The 23,994-nt window shown below is 40.4% G+C and overlaps 1 long non-coding RNA gene across 5 annotated transcripts in view; it reads right to left on the bottom strand.

The window, feature by feature from the left end:
• Nucleotides 1–23,994, bottom strand: part of LOC138985795 (uncharacterized) — a 39,392-nt gene that overhangs the window by 9,081 nt on the left and 6,317 nt on the right. For 4 of the 5 annotated variants that reach the window (XR_011462762.1, XR_011462761.1, XR_011462759.1 and 1 more), the window contains exons 3-4: nt 8,433–8,612; nt 7,355–7,509 (exon numbers count right to left, since the gene is read on the bottom strand). This is a non-coding gene — a long non-coding RNA (uncharacterized lncRNA). The remainder of the gene's footprint in view (nt 1–7,354; nt 7,510–8,432; nt 8,613–23,994) is intronic. The other variant, XR_011462760.1, reaches the window with a different exon arrangement.

Genomic DNA, 23,994 nt, shown 5'->3' on the forward strand with positions numbered 1-23,994 from the left:
CGACCCCATGGACTGCAGCCTACCAGGCTCCTCCATCCGTGGGATTTTCCAGGCAAGAGGACTGGAGTGGGGTGCCATTGCCTTCTCCACAAAAAATGTTTACTGAGAGCTATTTTGTGTCAGGCATTGTCCTAGGCAACAGAAATGTATTGGTGAATAAGACAGACAAGGACCCTGCACTCACAGAGCTTCCATTCCTGTGGGGACCTACTTCTTCCCTGATCTGCTTGACCAAGTCTGTTTCCATGGGACCATGGGCCTAACCTTTATAACACTTAGCAATTGTTGTAGTTTTTTGACCAAAGTCTAAACTCATTGAGGGCAGGCACAATGTCTGATTTTTTATTTTGTTTTTAGCTCATCAGCCACTGGTTCATATTAGGCGTTCATTAAATACTTGTTGAATAAATAAATGAAATGAGATTGTGTATATAAAGGACCTGGCATAGTGAGACTCAGTGAAACATTATCTTCTAGTATGACTTGACATTTATGCTTCTCAGTTTGAAAAATGACATAAGCCACATCTATACCTACCTGCCTTTGACATCTAGTTCTGCGTAAAGGACTCTGCTGTTTGCCTACTTAACTGTCGTTGCCCTTTCTCCTTGTTGGCAGACCCCAGAGTTTTTGATTGTTCACCCTTCCTCTACCTGTAGATCTGTAAGTGGCACATCTGGGATTTGAATCTAAGCAGTAGGTTTCATGGTATGAGCTTTTAACCTTTAAAAAAAAAATCACATATTGGTAAATATTTGCATATCATAAATCTGACAAGGAGTTAATATCCAAAAAATATAACTTCTACAAGTCAACAACAGGAAAACAAACAACCCAGTTAAAAACTGGGCAAAAGGGTTTAACTTTCTCTAAAGAAGGTAAACAAATGGCTAGTAGGCACATGAAAGATATTCAACATCACTAGTTATTAGTGAAAAGCAAATCAAAGCCATGATCGGAATCTTATCTCAAACCCATTAAGATGGATATAACCCAGAAAATAACAAGTATTGGTGTGTATGTGGAGCAGCTGGAATGCTTGTACACTGTTACCGAGAATTTAAAATGGTACAGCCCCTGGGACTTCCCTGGTGGTCCAGCCATTAAAACTCCGAGTTCCTATTGCAGGGGGTCCAGGTTTGACCCTTGGTCAGGGAACTATACCGTGTATGCTGCAACTAAAGGTCCTATGTGCCACAAGTAAGACTCGGCACACACACACAAAATATCTGTAACTTGAAATAGTTTAGCCAGTAAAACTTTTTTTTTTTTTAAGTGATGCAGCTACTATGGAAAATAGTGCGATGGCTCCTTAAAAAAGAGACAGCATTTGATCCAGCATTTCCACTTTTGGGTATATACCCAAAAGAATTGAAAATAGGGTCCTGAAGAGGTATTTATATACCCATGTTTGTAGCAGCATTATTTGCAATAGCTAAAAGGTGGAATCAACCTGTGTCCTTTAGTGAATGCTTGTTCATTTGCTAAGTCATGTCTGACTCTCTGCGACTCCATGGACTGCAACACGCTAAGCTTCCCTGTCCTGCACTATCTCCTGGAGTTTGCTCAAACTCATGTCTATTGACTTGGTGATGCCATCCAATCATCTCATCTTCTGTCACTCCCTTCTCCTCCTGCCCTCAATCTTTCCCAGCATCAGGGTCTTTTCTAATGAGTCGGCTCGTCACATCAGGCCTTTGATGATGGTTAAATAAATAGTGGAATATCATCCAGCCTTTATTTTTTATTTATTTATTTTTTCTTTTTTTTTTTTTTCATCCAGCCTTTAAAAGGAAAGAAACTCTGATATATGCTACAGATGCATGAAACTGAAGACATGCTAAGTGAAATAAACCAGATACAAAACGATAAATAGTATATGATTCCACTTCTATGAGGTATCTAGAGTAGTCAGATACACAAAGACAGACAGTAGACTGATGATTGCTAGGGGGTTGGGGGTAGTTATTGATGAACAGGTACAGAGGGAGGGCAAACCAGGATGAGCAGCTTGGAGCTGGGCATGGCAGCCCCAGAGTGAATATCCTGTGGGGCTGACCTGCAGTGTCAGCAGCATGAGTGTCCCATAGCCCACCATGCAGAGATGAGTTCAGCCGAGGAGGCTGGAGGCCCATCAGGAAAGGCTCTGTAAGTGCCTGAAGAAGGGCCCTCGGCTGGGCCAGCAGCTGCCCTTGACTGTGGTGGAGTCCGTCAAAGTGCGTGCTGTGGAGAGTGGGGAGCTATGTTGGTCCCTCTCAAAAAAATAGGTGCAGAGCTTTTATTTTGTAAAATGAAAAGAATTCTGTAGATGGATGGTGGTGATGGTATCACATCAATGTAAATGCACGTGAAGCCTTTGAACTGTATATTTGAAAATGGTTAAGATGATAAATTTTATGTTATGTGTATTTCAATTTTAAAAAAGTTAATGATCAATTTTTTTTCAGCTAAGATTGTCTATTAGTATGAGGATTATATTTCAATATAACTGATGTATATATGTGTATATGTATATGATGTCACGACTGAGCGACTTCCCTTTCACTTTTCACTTTCATGAATTGGAGAAGGAAATGGCAACCCACTCCAGTGTTCTTGCCTGGAGAATCCCAGGGACAGAGGAGCCTAGTGGGCTGCTGTCTATGGGGTCCCACAGAGTCGGACACGACTGAAGCGACTTAGCAGCAGCAGTAGCATAAAGCCACATATTAAAAATGAAAATAAAAGAACTTTCTTAAGTTCATTATCTCAGGCCTGCAGGCCCACCAGGTCTGCAAGTTATGGCAATCACATTGGTGTTACTGGTGATGTGAGTACAAGTGGAGATGAGATTCTAGCCAGTGGGATATGAGGATAAGTCCACTGGGGGTAATTCTGAGATGAATTTCCTGATTAAAAAAGACACATGGAAAAAAAAAAAAAGACATGGGAAGATAGGGCCTGTCTGCTTCTGCTTCTTATGTCTTCTTATCTTGTCCACCTAAGATGCCTAGAACCATAGCAACAATCTTGGAATCATGAATGGTGCTAACGGAGACAACTGAGGATTTCAGAATTAAAAACTGCTTCATCCAAGATGGTGACTCGATGACATCATTTAATTCTAAACTAAACAACCCTGGAACCCTCTTTCCTCCAGACTTACTGTATGGTATTATAAATGTTCTTTATTGTTCAAGCCATTTTGAGTTGAGTTTTCTGTAACTGGTGGTTACAGGCATCCTAACAGATGCAGACTATTATAAAATCAGGCTTAGGGTTTTCTGGCCCTTTGATTGCTTTTCTTTTGTGCAACCTTCCCTGAGTCAGAATAAAACTCACTTTCCTCTCCCAAGGAAGCACTGTTCTTTGACAGCAAAAAGTCTTTGGTGCGAGGCTGGGAGTCTGTGGCAGTTGTGGAGGTGCACCACCCAGACCTCCCTTCAAGGAGGAACTTGCCGCGGCTGTCTTTTGGAGCCAAGTCCTCACTCTTCACAGCCCTGGCTAATGACTGAGGGTAACGGGAGTGTGAGGCCTGGCCACTTCCACTCAGTGGAGGGCTCCTTTGACCAGCGGTCTTTCCTCCAGAGCCTTTTCCTGCCCACTGCTGCTCTTCTCCTTTCACAGACACCACCGCCCCCCACCCCAAACGGCTCCCACACCTCACTTGGGGTCTGCTTCTCAGAGGACCCAGCTGGCACAGAGTAGATCACGAATAACTCCTTTTGAGGGGCTTGTCCAGCCTGGTCTGAAAATAGGAGACCTACTTTCTCCTCCTTGTCATTCTATCTTTCTAAACATATTCCTAATATCTCGAACAACAGATCAGTAGACACTCAATTATTTAGCAATGAAGTGCCTCTTAATGCCAGCTCAGCTTTGTACTGGAGGCCTTGAGTTCCTTATCTCAGGCAAGATAATCCTCAGGGAAATCCCAAGAGATGGGTACAGGTATCCTTATTTAACAGATGAGGAAACCGAGTCCTGAAATGTTAGGTGATGTTGCGAAGGTCACATTGTCAGAATGTGGCTGATCTCATTTTATTCAGATCTGGTTGTTAGCCCCTCAGAGAGCCCTGCTTTCCTACCTGGAGCACCTTCTCTACCTCCGTTGTTCCCTATGACTCTGCCCCACTTTACGGCTCTCAGAAATCACTGTTGTATTTGGTGTCTCTCTGTCTCTGAAAGGGAACCTTTCCATGGCAGCAGTCCTGTCTTATTTACTGCTGTAACCCCAGAATCTAGAACCATATCTGACATTAAGCACTATTCAACTAGTCACTGAGTGGATTAATAAAGGAAACTAAGCTCAGTATATTTATTTACATATATATTTACTGTGAGATAATGAGTGTTTGTTGTTTTAAGCCACTAAGTCATGGAGTAATTTGCTAAGGCAGTGAGAGAGAAAAACATTGTGCAGATATTTTATATTAAACATTTTAAATCAAGCCATTTCTGCCAGTTACTGGGAGAGCGCCTAAATTTGGAGTTGAAAGAGTTCCCCGGTGACCCAAGCCCCTGGGACTGCAGTCAGGGTAACCAAGTCCCAGCATGAGCTTGTCCCTGTGGGCAGGTTTCAGAGCAAGGTTTAATGCTGTGTGTGTTCACACACCAAAGCTATTTTCACACAGAAAGTCTAAATCGTGCTGTGGATTTCCTTGAGGGCCATCCTGAAAGACTAAGCTGTTCGAGGTTCAGCTGTTCAGATGGAAGGAGGCAGTACCACCAGATGCCAGAGGAGGGGTCATTTTCATTCATCGTTTTTCTTAAACTTGCCACTGAAGTAGGGTACCCGGTCCAGAATCAGCCCCTGTAAGTGGCCCACACAGGCCCCTTGGTGCCTGCTGTGGGAATCCACTTTTGGGCCAGCTGTCAGTCGTGGGGGCCCAGAGGCCTGCTCAGCATCACGGAGCTGCCATACCAGCCCAGGGTGACCCTCGACCTGGTGGCTGCCTGCTGAAACTAAACTCATATATATATGCGTGTGTGTGTGTGTGTTTAATTAATTTATTTAGGCTGTGTCGGGTCTTAGTTGCAGCCAGCGGGATCTTTCATTGCAGCCACGAGGGCTTAGTTGCCTCATGGCATGTAGGATCTTAGTTCAGCAACCAGGGATCGAACCCACATCCCCTACATTGGCAGGTGGATTCTTAACCACTGGACCACCAGGGAAGTCCCTCAACTCATCTTTAAGGCATGTTTATAATCACTGTTTTAAATAATAAGCCACCATATTTGAATAACACTCCATAGTTTACAAAGTGTTCCCATGGTCATCTCACGTGGTCTTCATAGAAATTGCTGAGGTAGAGCTGACATTGTTCAACCTTCAGGTTCTTCTCACACTTACTGGGCCTTCTGCCTGGAATTCTACCTCCACCCCATCCCCACCCCCATTCTTTGCCTCCATCCCTCTCTGCCCCCTTCTCTGTCACTTCCTTAGGAAGGCTGGCTCTGACCCTACAGCCCAGGTTATGAACCTGGTGTTACATACACTCTTCATACAATGGTAAACAGTTATGTAATTATTTTATGACTGGCTTCCCTGCTAGCTGAGGCTCGAGGAAGACAGGGCCTTGTTGTCCCTGGATAGGTCATATGCCACTGTGCCTGACACTGTGGTGCCCATTATACATATATGTGTGTGTGTATGAATATGACTGTCTAGATATGTATAAAATGAATGACTTTGATTCATTAGATGAAGAAATCAAAACCCATGGTCTAAGCCACTGTGGGAAGCTCTTTTGTTTGTTACCCACAGTAGGAAATTTTTATTTCTCATGACTCCAGAAAACATGCGTCCACACACACATACGATGGAGCTTAACTTATTGTGGACTAAACACTGATATTTTCTGTTCAGCTTGACTTCATTAAAAAATATTTAGTTCTAGTCTATTTCATTGATTTCATGACTGACTAATGTCTGAAGAACCTTGGACTAATGGACTTGCTCAAGGTCACCTAACTAGTATAGAGGTGGGATCAGAAGAATAATCCAATATTTCCCACCTATGACTCTTAAGTGGTTTTCTTGCGCTAAGGCAAAACTATCGCAAAAGTCTTGTGTCAGTTTTGATAACCAGAGAACAGATTTGTCCTTCTGATTGTTAGTTGCAGTTTAGGCAATCCTGGTCTCACTGTCTGCAGGCATTTCAGTTTGGTTTGTCCAGGCACTTTGGCTCTCTGCAATGCAGCTGTCCATAGGTTTCTTCCTAGAAGCTCCAAAGGGAGAGATTTAGCCCTAATGGGTGGCACACCCAGACTTGCTGGAATTCTCATCCGAACATGAACATATGGACAGAGGCACATGGCACATTAAATGATTTACTGGGGTCAAAGATCAAGTCAATGGCAGACATCCTCAGGGTCTGTAAGGCTAAGACACGGGGAAGCCCCCGCTAGGCAGGGCTGTCAGCCTGGACCTGGTCAGCCGTCAGCCAGTTAATCTACAACGGCACCTTCTTTTCCTACCAGAGGGAGGTTTGACTTGAACTCCTGGGAGACCTGCCTTCTTGGAAGCTAGATTTCTCTGCTTCGGAGTCTAATTTAGCTGGTATTGGACTCAGAAAGCCTAGAGAAAGCTGAAACTTGTTTATTTGTTCTTTTATTCCTGGATTTATAATTTGACCTAATATACTGTATGTCTGTACATGTGTTGATCTCAAAAAATGTTTGAGCTTGCCTGCTTCTCAGGCCATGTTGGCAGGCAGCTGTTAAAGCCATCAGTGATGTTTGCTTCCAGTTACAAAAGAAAACATTCTCTATTTGGGGCTATGTTGTTGTTTTTTTCTTTCCTGATTTAAAAGGGGGAAATATGTTTCCCAGTAGAGATGTAAGGCTGCCCCCACCCCCTTCTAGGGCCCAGAATGACTGAGAAACCTTTTCGGCACACCTGGTTCATCATCTTTCTAATATTCATACTCTTTTTCTCTCCCTGAGGAAATATTCTTAAGGGATTTGGTTTAAAATTATTTGAGCAACTGGGCAGGTTTCTATCCCTTCCCTGGGGACACCAGTTTATAGCTCAACATCTCCCTCAAACACTGGTGTGTTTCTAGCTCAGAATGAGCCAGGTTGTGTCCCATTATCAGCTGTACTGATGAAATAACTGCTGATGGGACCAAGAAAACACAAGTAATTCTAACCTCTGCCCAGAACCTTTGAAGGAATGCATAAAACCCTGACCTTGCTTTGGTGCTTTAGAGAAACCATCTGGGGAAAACTTCATTTCCCAAAATATATATGAAATTGAGAGTTCCACTGGCTGGGAAGTAGGAAAAACCATATGGCAAATGTGGGGTTCACATATGCAAATATTTGTTTCAGAGAAAACTAAACACGGTAAGTACACTGTTGAAGGACTGACCTGCACCCTGGGGAAGAGCATGAGAGGAGCTGGAGGTGGAGAAGAGTGAGGGATGGAGAAGCCAAACTTCAGCTGGGAAACAGGACACAGGGCAGGATGGCTTGCTGGAGGGTGGAGGTGCCTTTGGAAGTGCTGGACCAAAGTTCAGGAACCAGCTGGAGGCGAGAGAGGCAGGGAGATTTGAAAATGAGGAATGGGTGCCTGTGGGGAAGATGTGGCTGCCTAAATGAAAGAGGCTTGGAGGGGAAAAACGACTTGACAAATAGTGCCTCAGAGGAATCCAGGGATGATTAGAATCCCTCAAAGGACAGCTTTGACTCAAGATCGAAGATGAGATCTGGGCTGTTCCTTGAAAAGTCTCTATAACCCCAGGATTTCTGACTAAAGGACACAGTCAAGTTGAAATTGCTAAGCCACCAATTTAATGAGCTCATCACCTGAACCAAGGGACTCTAAGAAACAAGACTCTTATGTATTTATTTGTGGTTGTGCTGGCTCTTCACTGCTGCTCGGGCTTCTTTCTAGTTGCAGTGAGCAGGGGCTACTCTCTAGCTGTGGTCGCGGGCTTCTCATTGTGGTGGCTTCTCTTGTTGTGAAGCGTGGGCTCTAGGGCGCTTGGGCTTCAGTCGCTGCAGCACGTAAGCTCAGTAATTGTGGTGCACAGGCTTAGTTGCCCCACAGTGTGTGGGTTCTTCCCAGATCAGGGAGCAAACCTGTGTCTCCTGCATTGGCAGGCAGAGTCTTTACCACTGAGCCTCAGGGAAGCCCTGAAACAAAACTTTTAAATAGTATCTTTTGAAAAATTTCAGATTTCAATTGTTCATTCCTGGCATATAGGAAAGCAATTGATATTTTATACTGACTTTCTAAAATGGAATCTCACTCCATTTATTTAGATCTTCTTTTATTTCTTTGATCAGTGTTCTGTGGCTTTCTATAGATCCTGTACATGTTTTGATAGATTTTATACCTAAGTATTTGTATTTTTTTTTTGGTGCTATTGTAAGTGATAGTTAAATTTCAAATCCCAATTGTTCATTGCTGGTCTCTAGCAAAGTATAAGAAATTAGACTTTTACCTTAATTGCTGCTTTGAGCTTGTATCCAAAGCCACTCTGAGGGAAAGCTGGGGCAGGATGGGTCAGTAATCACAGCTGTCCCCTTCCCCATCTGTCTCTCCTTCCTCCTCTGTAAATATTTGTTGATCTCATTTGACTGAGTTGATGTTATGCTAAAGAACATCTAGGGAGGCGTGGGTACTGTTGAGAAATAAGGGGAAATGTGTAAGTCTTAAGGCTAGGATCTTTGGAGGAGAGATCTTTGAGGTCTTGGTTTTTGAGACAGAATGATGGGTGTGGGAGAATTAGAGGTAGCAGCATCATGAAAAGGGAGAGAGGGCTTTACCAGACAGTGTGGATAAACATGTAGGCATATTATGCCTGATGTTATATGTAACAACCTACCAGAATAGTATGTGAATTGAGATCAAACTCCTGTTTTTGACTCAGAGAAATTAGATATAATTAAGTCATTGCTGTGTTAATGTTAATGCTCCTGTTGGTTTCAGAAAACAGCAAGATTACAAACACAAACTGCCTCTGTGTGACTTGGGGTTCATTGCTGACTTGATGTTTGTTGGTTGTAACAAAGTGTGGCTTTCAGTGAAAACAGTGTTGAGAAAAAGATTCTAGCGAGGGATAAATTAGGAATTTGAGATTAGCAGATACAAACTACTATATATAAAATAGATAAACAACAAAGTCCTGTATAGCTCAGGGAACTATATTCAATATCTTTTAATAACTTATAATGAAAAAGAATATGAACAATTTTATATATATATATATGTATATATATAGGTCTCCTGCATTGTAGACAGATGCTTTACCGTCTGAGCCACCAGGGAGGTCATATATATATACATACATATATATATACACACACACATATACAGGTGTGTGAAACTGACATTGTAAATCAACTCCAGTTAAAAAAAAAAAATTAAGTGAGAAGATTCTATCCCTTATCTTTTTATCCCCTAGTGCCTAGCAAGGTACCTGGGAAGTAGTTCTCAATACACGTATATTGAACAAATCTGGAAGCAACTGGCAAATTTAATGCCCAAGTGCCCAAGGCAGGAGCAAGGCAGAGATGAGCAACTGCATTCAACATAACTGACGGAAACAGACCAATCAAGATTCATGTGGCTTCCAGGGATTTTTGCAATAAGTAGTCCAACACTCTGGATGGAAGGCTGTTGCTGACCTAGTGATGGGGTATTTTGAAGACACGTCTCTGCTTTGGATTGCAGGTAACTGGGGACTCACACTTTCCCTAAGTCTGCAGAATGTCTACTGAGCTGTCAGAGAATGAAATGTGTAGCTAGGGAGATATGCCGGTGTGCAGGAGGACCATAAAGTGATAGGATAGCCCTTACAATCTTTTCTAGTCAAGATCACCTGTGACTCCCTTGAGCAGAAGCTCTTGAACCTTGAGGGGTGGGGCAGGGGGGAATTAAGAGGCAGCAAGTGCAGTGGGGGAACCACTTCTAAGAGGGCTGCTCTGAGTTGCAAGTACTTGCTGTATGAGGGAAGAGATATCCTCCCACCAAAGTCCCAGTTTTCAGTCTGAGTCCCAGGGAAATAATTTATACAAAGTTTTCACCTGGGACATTTCCCTGAGAACTGGCATATCATGCACATGTCTTTCATGCCTCTGCAAACACTAAATAAATTTCTTTAGGTGGTTACTCTGCCCAAGAACACAACCATTTTCTTTTTAGGCAAGGACCTAAAATTCAACAGTAATACTACTTCAGAGAGAGACAAATGTCCATTAACAGTTAAAGAGATAGGACTGGAAAAGGTCAGTTTTCATTCTAATACCAAAGAAGGGCAATGCAAAAGAAAGTTCAAAGTACTGCACAATTGCACTTATTTCACATGCTAGCAAGGTCATGCTCAAAATCCTCCAGGCTAGGCTTCAACAGTATGTGAACCAAGAACTTCCAGATGTTCAAGCAAGATTTAGAAAAGGCAGAGGAACAGAGATCAAATTGCCAACATCCACTGGATCACAGATTAGGCTAAAGCCTTTGACTGTGTGGATCACAACAAACTGTGGAAAATTCTTCAAGAAATGGGGATACCAGGCCACCTGACCTGCCTCCTGAGAAATCTGTATGCAGGAGAAGAAGCAATAGTTAGAACTGAACATTGAACAACAACTGGTTCAAAACTGGGAAAGGAATATGTCAAGGTTGTATATTGTCGCCCTACTTATTTAACTTATATGCAGAGTACATCATGCGAAATGCCAGGCTGGATGAATCACAAACTGAAATCAAGATTTCCAGGAGAAATATCAATAACCTCAATAAGCAGATGACACCCCCCTTATGGCAGAAAGCAAAGAGGAACTAAAGAGCCTCTTGAGGAAAGTGAAAGAAGAGAGTGAAAAAGCTGGCTTAAAACTCAACATTCAAAAAACAAAGATCATGACATCTGGTTCCATCACTTCATGGCAAATAGATGGGGAAACAATGGAAGCAGTGACAGACTTTATTTTCTTGGGCTTCAAAATCACTGTGGACAGTGACTGCAGCCATGAAATTAAAAGATGCTCACTCCTTGAAAGAAGAGCTATGACAAACCTAGACAGTGTATTAAAAAGCAGAGACATTATTCTGCTGACAAAAGTTGGCATAGTCAAAGCGATGGTTTTTCCAGTAGTCATGTATGGATGAGAGAGTTGGACCATAAAGAAGGCTTAGTGCTGAAGAATTGACGCTTTTGAACTGTGGTGTTGGAGAAGACTCCTGAGAGTCCCTTGGACTGTAAGGAGATCAAACCAGTCAATCCTAAAGGAAATCAACCCTGAATATTCATTGGAAGGACTGACACTGAAGCTCTAATACTTTGGCCATCTGATGCAAAGAGCCGACTTGTTGGAAAAGACCCAGATGCTGGGAAAGATAGAAGGCAGGAAGACAAGGGAACAACAGAGGATGAGATGGTTGGATGGCATCACCAACTTAATGGACATGAGTTTGAGCAAGTTCCAGGAGATGGTGAAGGACAGGGAAGCCTGGTGTGCTGCAGTCTATGGGGTCACAAAGAGTTGGACATGACTGAGCGATTGAACAACAACAACAAAGAGACAGGATTTATTGTGTGAGGTCAAGGGCATGAGCTTTGTTTTTCTTTAAAAATATATTTATTTATTTAGCTGTGCCAGGTCTTAGTTGCGGCATGTAGAATCTTTAGTTGCAGCATGTGGGATCCAGCTCCCTGATCAGGGATCGAACCCGAGCCCCCTACATTGGGACTACAGATTCTTAGCCACTAAAGTACCAGGGAAGTCCCAAGGGCGTGAGCTTTGTAATCAGTCTAGTTGAGTTCCGTTTTTTCAGTTCTGCCTACACTAGCTTTGTGGCCTCGGACAAATTGCTTGATTTCTCTGAATCTCTGAGAAACAGGGATGATGATAACAATAATATCCATTCTGTTGACGTTATAGGCTATTGTTGTAGGCATAAAGTAGTATGCATTAATTATGATTGTTGTTGGGGCAAAATTGGCATCAGTAGTCCCTGAAAATTGCCCCAGGAGAGAGTCCATTTAGAAGCACTGACATGTGGAATGAATAGTCTAATCAGGGAGTCTTACCAGCTAAGGATTTTCATGGGAGGGCTTGCAAGAGGGCTAAAACATGAGTTTGCTTTGAGGAGTGGGTGGGATTCAGATGTGAGAGAACTTTTCTAGAAAGAGAATAGGTGGGAGCAAATGTTTAGAGGCCAGGATAAACAAGACATTTATGTCACCTATCAAATTCTGCCCACTCCACATTGCAACTTCTCTAACATGCTGGTATCTAGTTTAACATACAACAGGCTTTGCCATCCCTAATTTACAGATGGTGAAACTGAGACTCAGTAAGATTAAATGTGTTGCCCAAGGTCACCTAGAAAAGAAATGGCAGAGCCAGGGCTCAAATCCAGACTATCTGGGCCAAACTCAAAGGTCCTTCTGGAATATATGCTGCATGTTTGGAACACAGCACATAGTTTCAGTTTGGATGGAAAGGAAGGTTTCCTGCTTGGGCACTAAGGGTGGAGAGAGGGCTGGGTAAACCAGAATATTGAGTGCAAGGCAAAGGGGTTTGTATTGACCACAAAGCCTAGGGTGGCAAAGTATGTGAGCAAGCAAGCCACATAATCTAATATTTATCCAGGATTTCCAAGGCATAGGCTATACCAACTAATAATTAGGCAGTTCAGAAGGGAGAAAGCTACCCTTCGTCTTTAGTCCTGAATGATTCCTCCTCTTGAACTTATTTTCTTGATTGTTATTCCTCAGCAATTTCCACCCCACAGATAGCATCATATTTCAATAATGAGCAAGGTGAAAGAGATCCTGATTGGTTCTGGATCCAGTAGTGAAGTACAGTGATGAAAGTGCTCACACACCGACTATTATAGCACCCTGAGTACCACTGAATCAAGCCTTCCGTAAGAGCCGTCTACATTCTTTTCCTAAGCTGAAGGTTTCAGTGTAGGTCAATGGTGAAAGGTGAATTGCTAGAGAGCTAATAGACAATGCCCACTCCTTCCTTACATTGTGTGAGGGAATTTCTTAACTGATTAAGTAGAAGTTTGCTTGGGATCTTAAGTGTGTAGCTGCAGTAGCAATTCCTTCTGTCCTCCAATCCCTTTTTTTAAGGGAATTTTAAAATGAATGCTGATCTTCAAAGCTTCAACAAATGTATACGCCCTATGGCCACATTTTCACTGTTAGGAATTTATCAGCAAACTCAAGAATGTGAGTATGGTGTGCTCTTTATAATACCAAAACATTGGAAACACCTATTTTCACTACTGGGGACTTGGTTGAGTAAATTGTGGTCCATCTTACTCAGTAGAATGCTATGCAGCCATTAAAATGATATTGTTGAAGAATATTTAATGGCATAGAAAATGTCAACCTCCCGTGGCACATCAGCATTCTTAGGTAGAATTGATATAATTTGATCCCTTAGATAGGCAACCACATTGGCTCTGTCACCACCTGATCTTCAACTCTTAGCCTTACACTTGGGATGCTGGAGATGTTGGAATTAATGAGCAAATCAGCAAATTCCAGCATCTTCTACTTAGTGCCGTGTCATCTTTAACCAGTGCAACTGAGTGTAAAATAAGTTCTTGAGTTTGTTAAAATGAGTTACAACACAAAGGCTCTCCAGTTTAAAAAAATAAAAAAAGAGAAAGGAAGGAACTCCCCTCCTTCGAGCTCCCCTCAAGTCTCTAATCTCATCTATGAAAAAGAACTGTACTTTACTGTCCACAAAACAGTCTGTTTTCAAAGTGAGAGAACTGCTCTGTGAGGGGAGCCATCAGTAACTGCGGTTCATGAATTCCTGCTTGTTTATAGAAAGCAGGGGCTAAGGATAGACACTTTGAAACCACCTGTGAAAGAATTAAAGACCAAGGGGGGCAAAACCCCCATCACAAACCGAATCTCACTGATCAAGTGTGAAAGAAAAGGAAGAAAGAAAAAGCCAAGTAGATCTTTGCAGGCAACCACTAGATGGACATAGAATTCAAAAACATTCTTTAGTGAGATCAAGGATAACAGGCTTTGAAGCCTGGAGGGCTGGCGAGTCTCAGGACCAGCCTGGCCATGGCAATCCCCACACCGAAGCATCCACAGTCTTGCACTTGCTGGAGTAAAGCATTTAAATGGGAACAATGTCAAATTTCACAGCTATCTTATGGCCAGTGACCTTACGGGACCCCAAAGGAAAGACAGATAAAAAAATGATTGTTCTCAACAAGTTCTTGAAAGCGGAGAAATCACATAGACAACCTCGAGAAACAACTTCAAAATGAAAATGTCCACAAACTGGCAGGCAAACAGTGCTTATTTATTTATTCACCTATTGATTCTTTTTACCGAGGACTCAACCGTGTGTTCTGACTCTACAGAATACACACACAGATAAAGTCCATCACCACAGGTCATTTGTTTATGAGGATGATATTATTGTGGGAGAGGAAGAGGTCACAACTATTCTGAATTATTTAATCAATTTGAAACAGGTTTTATTGTTATAGAGACATAGTATCAGACCAAAAAAACCCCCATACATTAGGCGTGTCTTTTAGACCAGAATTTCAGTGACACTTCTCATGCCCTAACTATGTGTAAGTGAATCATCTTAATTTTTTAAAGAGAAAATTTAAAAGAAATAAACATTACACATGTGGTGAAAATTCCCTCTCATCATGGCCCTCCAAATCTCCCACCTTCCTTCCCAGAGGCAGCTATTACCATGAGTTTGAGGTGTATAATTCTGTTCCAATTTTTTACCTTTACCTGAATATATATGGTCCCTAAAGAATTATGATACTGTTTTGTTTGTAAATTTTTTGGTAAATGGTATCATACTATATATATTGCTCTGAATTTATTTTGCTAGTACATTCAACTTTATGTTTTTTCTACCTATCCAGGTAATTGCTTTATTCCTTTTTTAGACTTAATTTTTTTAAGTCTGTATTGAATTTGTTACAAATATTGCTTCTGTTTTATGTTTTGGTTTTTTGGCCAGGAGGCATGTGGGACCTTAGTTCGCCAACCAGACATTGAACCCATACCCCCTGCATCGGAAGGTGAAGTCAACCACTAGGCTACCAGGGAAGTCCCTGGACTTAAATGTTTTAGAGGAAGAAACCAAGAAGGAAGAAAAAGTTTATTCATACAGAACAGTTACATGTACCTATATGTTTCTGCCTGACTCTGACTGGGACACTAAAGTCGGGAAGACTTCTTGGAAGAAGGGAGGCCTACATTCAGCTTTTGAAAGAGAGAGAGGAAAAAAAAAACAAGTGGCAAAGAATGTCATAGTACATTTCAGAGAGACCCCTTAAAATAATATCCTAAACTAGGAATTGTTGAGGTTTGCTGTGTGATCTTTCTTTCACTATTTAGAATATGGGTTCTATGGCTTTTTTTTTTTTTTTTCTATTTTTACATTTTGGTTAGGTGAAAGTTTCAACTGTGAAAGTTCCTTTAAAAAGTAACGTAATACTAATCAAGATTTACTAAAACCAAACAACTTCAGAAATTCAATAAAACACTAGCACTGAAGTCCAACAGGTGACACACAAACCAATTACAAATGAAAGAGTCTTTGGTCAATGGGGTTGCTGGTGTGTGCTGAATAAAATACATTCAAAATGTATTTGCAGTGTGAGATAAAGATATGGAGGTCACAAGTAAGTGCTACTTGTGTTAGTAGTTTTAATTTTACCTTGTCAGCGCCCCATGTACAAAACTTGAGAAAGCGAGACTTTGATTTGTTCAGTTTCCTTAAGGAGGGGCCACAGAATCCTTGAAGCATGATTTGAAAAAGATGGATAAGATATTCCACCCAAAATTCAACATCACCTTTAATCTTGCCCTCTCCTCCTCTAATCCCTAGGTAATGTTTTGTGCTTCTTTTGCAGGAAAGCAATTTTGTTAATCACTTTAGCACCAATTCTTGCATCCCTGGCAATACTCAGAACTGCTTCCATCCAAGTCTTTGATGTGGGAAAGAAACACACACACTCTTTCGCATGTAATCTGAAAACAATTCACCTCTTGCCAATGAATGCACAGCACTCCACTTTAATAGAGAGCAAGTTCTGTGGAGGTTTCTAATCCTTTCTGCCAAAGAAGAGAAGAGAGAGAATCACTCAGGTAGCCCAACCTCATTCAGAAGTTAAAATCACTTGGAATGTTTTGTGGTGTGTTTGGGGCTTTTTAAAAATATCACTTGCTGAAGATTACTGCTCTCAGGGGAAATCAAAACAACTCAAGATCAAAAAAAATAAATAAAAAATAAAAAAATAAAGGTTCCTCAGCCCCAACTCAAACAGGATATTCTTCTCAACTCAGATAACTCTTGATCTAAGTGTATTACAAGAAACCTGCTTTAATCCCTCAAAGCAATGGTGTTATAGATAAGTAGCGGTAACATAGGTGGCTTAAATTCCAGAAGTGTACAAAAGACTTGGTTGGAAACAAAACTAAAAAAGAAAGAAAGCTCAATTCTGCATTGCTGTGACTTGAAGAGGGAAATTTAGGGCAGTAAAAATGCAAAGAATGACCCCTAAAAAATAAATCTCTATAAAAGTCTAGATTTGTCTTAATGGTCTTGTGTGTTGCTTACAGTATGTGTCTGAATTTGTGTGTGTTAGGGGTATGTTTGTGTAAGCATTTTAAGACAGGGAAATTGTTTTACTGATTTCTGGATCTGATGGGGTTCATTTGACAAATCTCTTTATATATTTTACTATGATAGTACCACATTCTGAAGCTTTGTTTCACAAAGGACTTTTAATAACTTAACCAATTTTAAGTTTAATTTAAAAATTTTAAACATTCCAGCATTTTATCTGTTTGGTCCTTTTTCCTAATGTATCCCTGCTTACTTAAATGCAGTGAGTATTCTTTTTCCTTCCATCAGTAATTGAAGTATTTTCACAATCTGGGTATTAATTTTGATCTACCTTCTGACATCCTAGTTAACATATCTTCTCCTCGGAAGCAAACACTGGTACTAGGTTAACATCCTAGTTAACATCTCCTCCTGCCCCCAACTCCTTCACTGTAGCTTTCTGAGGCAAGGTAGCAGTAATTTTTTCCATTATTCCCGAAATATGCTTGAAAATGTATAATCACTTTGCTGTATACCAGAAACTAACACAACACTGTAAATCAACTATACTTCAGTTTTTAAAAATCTATAATTTCTCAGGATCTCCATCTCTCATACCACTCAACAGAAGAAGAATCACTGTGATCAGACCCACAGCTTCCCTAGCTTTTTAAAAAGATAATATTTATTATTCAATAGGCAATCCATAGTTAATAGTCTAAAAATTCAAAAGGTATGAAATAGTGTATAGTGAAAAGAAACCCTATCCTGTACCCAACCAGTCCTCCTTGGAAGCAAACGCTGGCACAAGGCTTTGTGTCCTTGTCCAGAGAGAGCTGGCACCCAAAAAGTCGAAGCAGGCCAGCGTACTTTCCCACCCACCCCTCAGTGGTGACATGGATACACTCCTGCATTTTGCTTTTTCACTTAATGTTTATTAGCTACCCTTCTGCATCTGATCCTCCTCATTCTTTTTCACAGCTGTTTGTTTACTGTTCTGTTCTACGGGTGTTCGGTAATGCATTTAAACAGTGTGAAATACATTTGTCCCAAACATTTCTATTCTCTGTCAATAGCTTGTTTCTTCTCCGGTTGTTTCTGTGACTCTGCTGCGGGCACTGCTGAATAAGTAACATGGGTTTTAATTAACTGTATCATGGAAGGCTCTTGAAAAATGTTTATTTTTGAAAATCTTTAAAATTAAAAAAAATTTATCTAAAGGGATATGAGTTTATAATTTTAAGAAATCTGGACTTATGGGAGTTGTGTGATACCAAGACTTTGTTAATTTTCTTAACCTACAAAATGTTAAATATTGCTTTATATACCTTTAATTGAATACCAGTTCAACAGACTATCTCATATATGACTAAGGACTCAAATCAAGGAAACTGTAATGCAGTTGACTTTAACTCTTGGGAGAGCTAGGGAAGTTGTGGGTCTGATCACAGTGATTCTTCTCCTGTTGAGTGGTATGAAAGATAGAGATCTTAAGAAATTACAAATTTTTTAAAATTGAAGTATAGTTGATTTACAGTGTTGTGTTGGTTTCTGATATACAGCAAAGTGATTCATATACATATATATATAAAATATTCTTTTCTGTTATAGTTTATTACAGGATACTGAACATAGCTCCCTGTGCTATACAGTAGAACCTTGTTGTTTATCCTTTTTGTATATGGTAGTTTGTATTTCGGAGAAGGCAATGGAATAGAAGCCTACCAGGCTCCTCTGTCCATGGGATTCTCTAGGTAAGTATACTGAAATGGGATGCCATTTCCTTCTCCAGGGGATCTTCCCAACCCAGGGATTGAACTCAGGTCTCCTGCATTGCAGGCAGGCTCTTAACCATCAGAGCCACCAGGGAAGCCCAGTACAAATGATATCATGATATTTATCTTCTCTGTCTTACTTCACTTAGTATGATAATCTCTAGCTCCATCCATATTGCTACAAATGATGGTATGTCATTCTTTTTGATGGCTGAGTAGTATTCCATTGCATGTATATATCACATCTTCTTTACCCATTCATTTGTCAGAGGACATTTAGGTTGCTTCCATGTCTAAATAGTGCTGCTGTGAACATTAGGGTGCATGTATCTTTTCAAATTAAGAGCTTTCTCCAGCTATATGTCCAGGAGTGGGACGGCTGGATCATATGGCAACTCTTATTTTTAGTTTTTTAAGGAAGCTCCATGCCATTTTTAATAATGGCTGCACCAATCTACATTCCCACCAACAATGTAGAAAAGGTTCCCTTTTCCCCACACCCTTCCCAGGATTTGTTATTTATAGACTTTTTTGTGGGGCCATACCATGCAGCTTGTGGGATCTTAGTTCCCTGACCAGGGACTGAACCTGGGCCCTTGGCAGTGAGAGCACAGAGTCCTAACTACTGGACCACCGGGGAGCTCCCTATTTGTAAATTTTAAAAGTGTTTTATTGATTTGGCTGTGCTGGGTCTTAGTTGTGGCATCTTTAGTTGAGCAACTAAAGTGCACCATTTAGGTGTGCTCTTAGTTTCAGCATGTGAAATCTAGTTCCCTAACTGGGGATCAAACATGGGCCCCTGCATCGGGAGCGTGGATTCTTGGTCACTGGACCACCAGGGAAGTCCCTGTAAACACTTTTTTTTTTAAAGATGTATTTTTTTTTGGCAATAGTGGGTCTTCGTTGTTGCACGAATTTCTCTAGTTGTGGTGAGTGGGGGCTACTCTTCCTTGTAGTGGCTTCTCTTGTTGGGGAGCATGGGCTGTAGGCACACGGGCTCAGTAGCTATGGCACAGGGGTTTAGTTGTTCTGTAGCATATAGGATCTTTCTGGATCAGGGATTGAACTGGTGTCCTTTGAACTGCAAGGTGGATTCTCAACCACTGGACCACCAGAAAAGCCCCCTGTAAACTTTTAATGATACCATTCTGACCAGTGTGAAGAGGTACCTCATTGTAATTTTGATTTGCATTAAGAGATGATAAATGAAGGATCCTGGGTTGTGCCACACATCCGCTGAGATTGGTCATGCTTGAGGAAGGCATAAGCACCTGGGCAAAATTTCCTTTCCACTTCCTGTTGGCTCCCATAGCACCCGGAGGCCCATGCCCTGGCCAAGTGGGGATCTGAACTCCTCACTTCATCTTGCCAAGGCTGGTATCTGTGCAATTAATGTTTGGTTCTACTGTCAGACTGACTTCCATTTCAGGTTTTTCATTTGTCCATTTTACTCCTAATTTATGAGCTTCTAGCACATATATGAAGTTAAATTTCTCTTTCCGCCCTTTTTTTTTTTTAAATGAGGAAGCTCTTCTAGCGGAAAGCCTATCATCTGTTGTGAAGGAGAGCTGGTGTTGACTTGAGGCAACAGAGTTGGTGGTCCAGTGGCCATTGTCTTGTGTTAGAAGCAGGTGGTCTTGCTAAGCTTCATGTGTTTGGAAACTTCTCTGATTGGAGCTTGTGTTGTTAGAGGAGGAACTCAAGTTGTACTCCTTTTTCAGGTCAATCTGCTGAAATCCCCAGGGGCTATGGACTTCTTCCTGCTTTTCTCTCCCTGGTAGGTTTTAAATGTAGGGGATTTTTCTCACTCATCTTTCCATTTGAAAGATGCCATAAGAAAGGGGAAAACAGCTGCCACGAGAAAGGGCGAAAAGCAATTATATAGAGTATATAATTCTTTAGAAGTAGTGACATAGGTTCTCAAAAGATAACAGTTAAACATGGGCCTAAAAGTCATAATTCTCTTTACACAGTATGTGTATGTATATATATATGTGTATATGTGTGTGTGTGTATATACACACATACACACACACATTTTTAAAAACTAAAAATCCCCCAAATTAAATAAGACCAATATTTATTCCACTCACATCCAAACTTTTGTTTGTATTTAACAGCTGAATACAACCTACCATCTGTTCAAAATAATGTAACTGAATGCTATTTCAGAAAAGTTGTCTTTTGTGTTTTTCACATTTTTAACAGGACCCCAAACCTAGGACAAGATAAATAAATTATATCCTGTGGTTTTAGTTACTGTAATGAATGCCTCAAATGAAAAAAATTTACCTGAAGTTTAGGCATTCCATTAGTATAATTATAGAAACAGAAACAAGGTTATATTTGACCTTGTACTTTCTTCCAGAAGAGCTGAAGATGCTTAAGAGAAATTTTTTCCCTAGAACTTATCATCTTCTTCTTGAAAAAGAACTCATTTATATATATTCTATCTCAGTGGTAGCTTTATTTTTATTATGTATCTATGTATGTATTTGGGCTTCCCAGGTGGCGCTAGTGGTAAAGAACCTGCCTGCCAGTGCAGGGGACATAAGAGATGCAGGTTCAGTCCCTGGGTCGGGAAGATGCCCTGGAGGAGGGCATGGCAACCCACTCAAGTATTCTTGCCTGGAGAATCCCCATGGACAGAGGAGCTTGGTGGGCTACAGTTCATAGGGTTGCAAAGAGTCGGACATGACTGAAGCGACTTAGCATGCACAAACCCATGCATGCACATGTATGTATTTAAAGAAATTCCCAGAACATTTCACAAGATTTATGGTTGCCTTTATCTTCGTTTTGTATCTTTCATCATTTGTTGCCAAATGACTCAGTCTTCTGACAGAGATCAGAAAAATCACAAATTCTGATGTCAACATAAATTATCTTAGATCCTAATGCTGATGGTGTGCTCTCCATTTTGTTCAAAATTTCTTTGAACACCACTTATTGACATAAGAATGCTATCTCAGACTAACTAATGGTAGCATTACTGAACTGGCAAATCTAGAAATTTGCTTTCTTATTCCCACAGTCCCATTTGATATTTCTATTTTGCCCACCCCCTTACCTTACTTGCCATATGGTCCTCAAATTTTGTGTACATGTGTGTATATCTTTCACACATAAATTGGTGCTTGGAAATGTCTGTTTCTCACAGTTGTAAAGTCAGAACAGTATCTTAGAATGACATCTACCCTCTGGAAAATCAATCTTTTTAGTATAGCTATAAGTTTGGATAATTAAAAGTCTTAAGTAGTTTAAATTTTGTTGGAGATGACTTATGGGACATTATTTTTATGTCTTTCTTTTGCATTTGGGATGACAAGATAGGGTTTCATAATATCACAAATTTCTAACTCAGAAAACACAGCCTTCATGTGCATTACAAGTTTTGCCAAGATTTTCTCTAAAAAGTCACAAAAAGGTAAAATAAATTTACACACACAAAAAAAACACCTTTATTTTTGTATAATAGATTTAGATTTACAGAAAAATTGTGAAATCAGAATAGAGTTCTTACATACTACCATTATCAACATTTTATGTCAGTATTGTGCATTTGTAATGATTAATGGACTAACCAGATTTCCTTGGTTTTTACCTAATATTCTTTCTCTCTTCTGCTCTAGGATACCACATTCCACTTATTTGTCATGACTCTTGTTTCCTCTTGGCTGTGATAATTTCTCAGACTTGCCTTGTTTTTGATGATCTCGACATTTTTGAGGAGGACTGGTCAGGTAGGTTCATAAACCATCCTTCAGTTTGGATTTGTCGCATGTTTTTCTCATTATTAGACTGGGATTATGGCTTTTGGGGAGCATGGCCACAGAGGTAAAGTACCATTTTCATCATGTGTATCAAGGGTACCTACTATCCATGTGACTTACAGCTGATGATGTTGAACAGGTGTTGATCACCTGGCTGAAATAGTGTTTGTCAGCCTTCTCCACAAAAAGTTACTCTTTTTTCCTCCTCTTCTTTACATACTGTATTCTTTGGAAGGAAGTCACCGCATGCAGTCCTCTTGGGAGTATGTGTGTATGGTGGGGGAGAGCAGTTGTGCTCCATGTCCTCGAAGGTGAGGTATAACAAATTGTTTGGAATTATGTGGGAGATTTGTAAATGGACTTTTAAATAAAATATTAAAATTAGCTTAAATTGAATGAAATGATTTTGTACATTCAGGTACAAACACCTCTTAGGTTTTTTTCTTTAAAAAAAATTTCATTATCTATGTAATATATGTTCACTGCAGAAAACTTAGAAAATATAGAAAAGGGTAAGGCAACAGCAGAAAGAACTTTCCATAATTCTACCTCTCATCAGCATCCATTTCTAGAATTTGAACATATTTCCTTCTAGTCTTTTCTGCATAAAGTAACTATTTTTAAACAATATTTTAAATTGTTTCATATGAAATAAAAATATATTATCTTTGAATATGACAAAGACAGTGGATTCATAGAAAAACAGATCAGATCTTGGGGTTTCTAACAGGATTTCAGAATATAAACTGCCAACCTGACAGAAATAGAGGAAAACAATAGAAATAAAAACAATAAAATGGGAAAGACTAGAGATTTCCTCAAGAAAATTTGAGCAGATATCAAGAGATACCAAGGGAACATTTCATGCAAAGATGGGCACAATAAAGGACAGAAATGGTATGGACCTAACAGAAGCAAAAGATATTAAGAAGAGGGGGCAAGAATACACAGAAAGATATTAATGACCTAGATAACCACAATGGTGTGATCACTCACCTAGAGTCAGACATCCTGGAGTCTGAAGTAAAGTGGGCCTTAGGAAGCATCACTATGAACAAAACTAGTGGAGGTGATGGAATTTCTGTGAAAGTGCTGCACTCAATATGCCAGCAAATGTGGAAAACTCAGCAGTGGCCACAGGACTGGAAAAGGTCAGTTTTCATTCCAATCCCAAAGAAAGGCAATGCCAAAGAATGTTCAAACTACCACACAATTGCACTCATCCCACATGCTAGCAAAGTAATGCTGAAAATTCTTCAAGCGAGGCTTCAACAATATGTGAACTGAGAACATCCAGATGTTCAAGCTGGATTTAGAAAAGGTAGAGGAACAAGAGATCAAATTGCTAACATCTGTTGGATCATCAAAAAAGCAAGAGAGTTCCAGAAAAACATCCACTTCTGCTTTATTGACTAGGCCAAAGCCTTTGACTGTGTGGATCACAACAAACTAGAAAATTCTTCAAGAGATGGGAATACCAGACCACTTTACCTGCCTCCTGAGAAATCTGAATGCAGGACAAGAAGCAACAGTTAAAACTGAACATGGAACAACAGACTGATTCAAAATTGGGAAAGGGATATGTCAAGGCTGTATATTGTCACTCTGCTTATTTAACTTTTATGCAGAGTACATCATGCAAAATGCTGGGTTGGATGAAGCACAAGCTGAAATCAAGACTGCTAGGAGAAATATCAATAATCTCAATAGGCAGATGACACCACCCTTATGGCAGAAAGCACAGAGGAACTGAAGAGCCTGTTGATGAAAGTGAAAGAGGAGACTGAAAAAGCTGGCTTAAAACTCAACATTCAAAAAACGAAGATCATGGCATCTGGTCCCATCACTTCATGGCAAATAGATGGGGAAACAATGGAAGCAGTGACAGACTT

This window comes from Bos mutus, chromosome 26, assembly GCF_027580195.1.
Source record: "Bos mutus isolate GX-2022 chromosome 26, NWIPB_WYAK_1.1, whole genome shotgun sequence".
NCBI lineage: Eukaryota > Metazoa > Chordata > Mammalia > Artiodactyla > Bovidae > Bos > Bos mutus.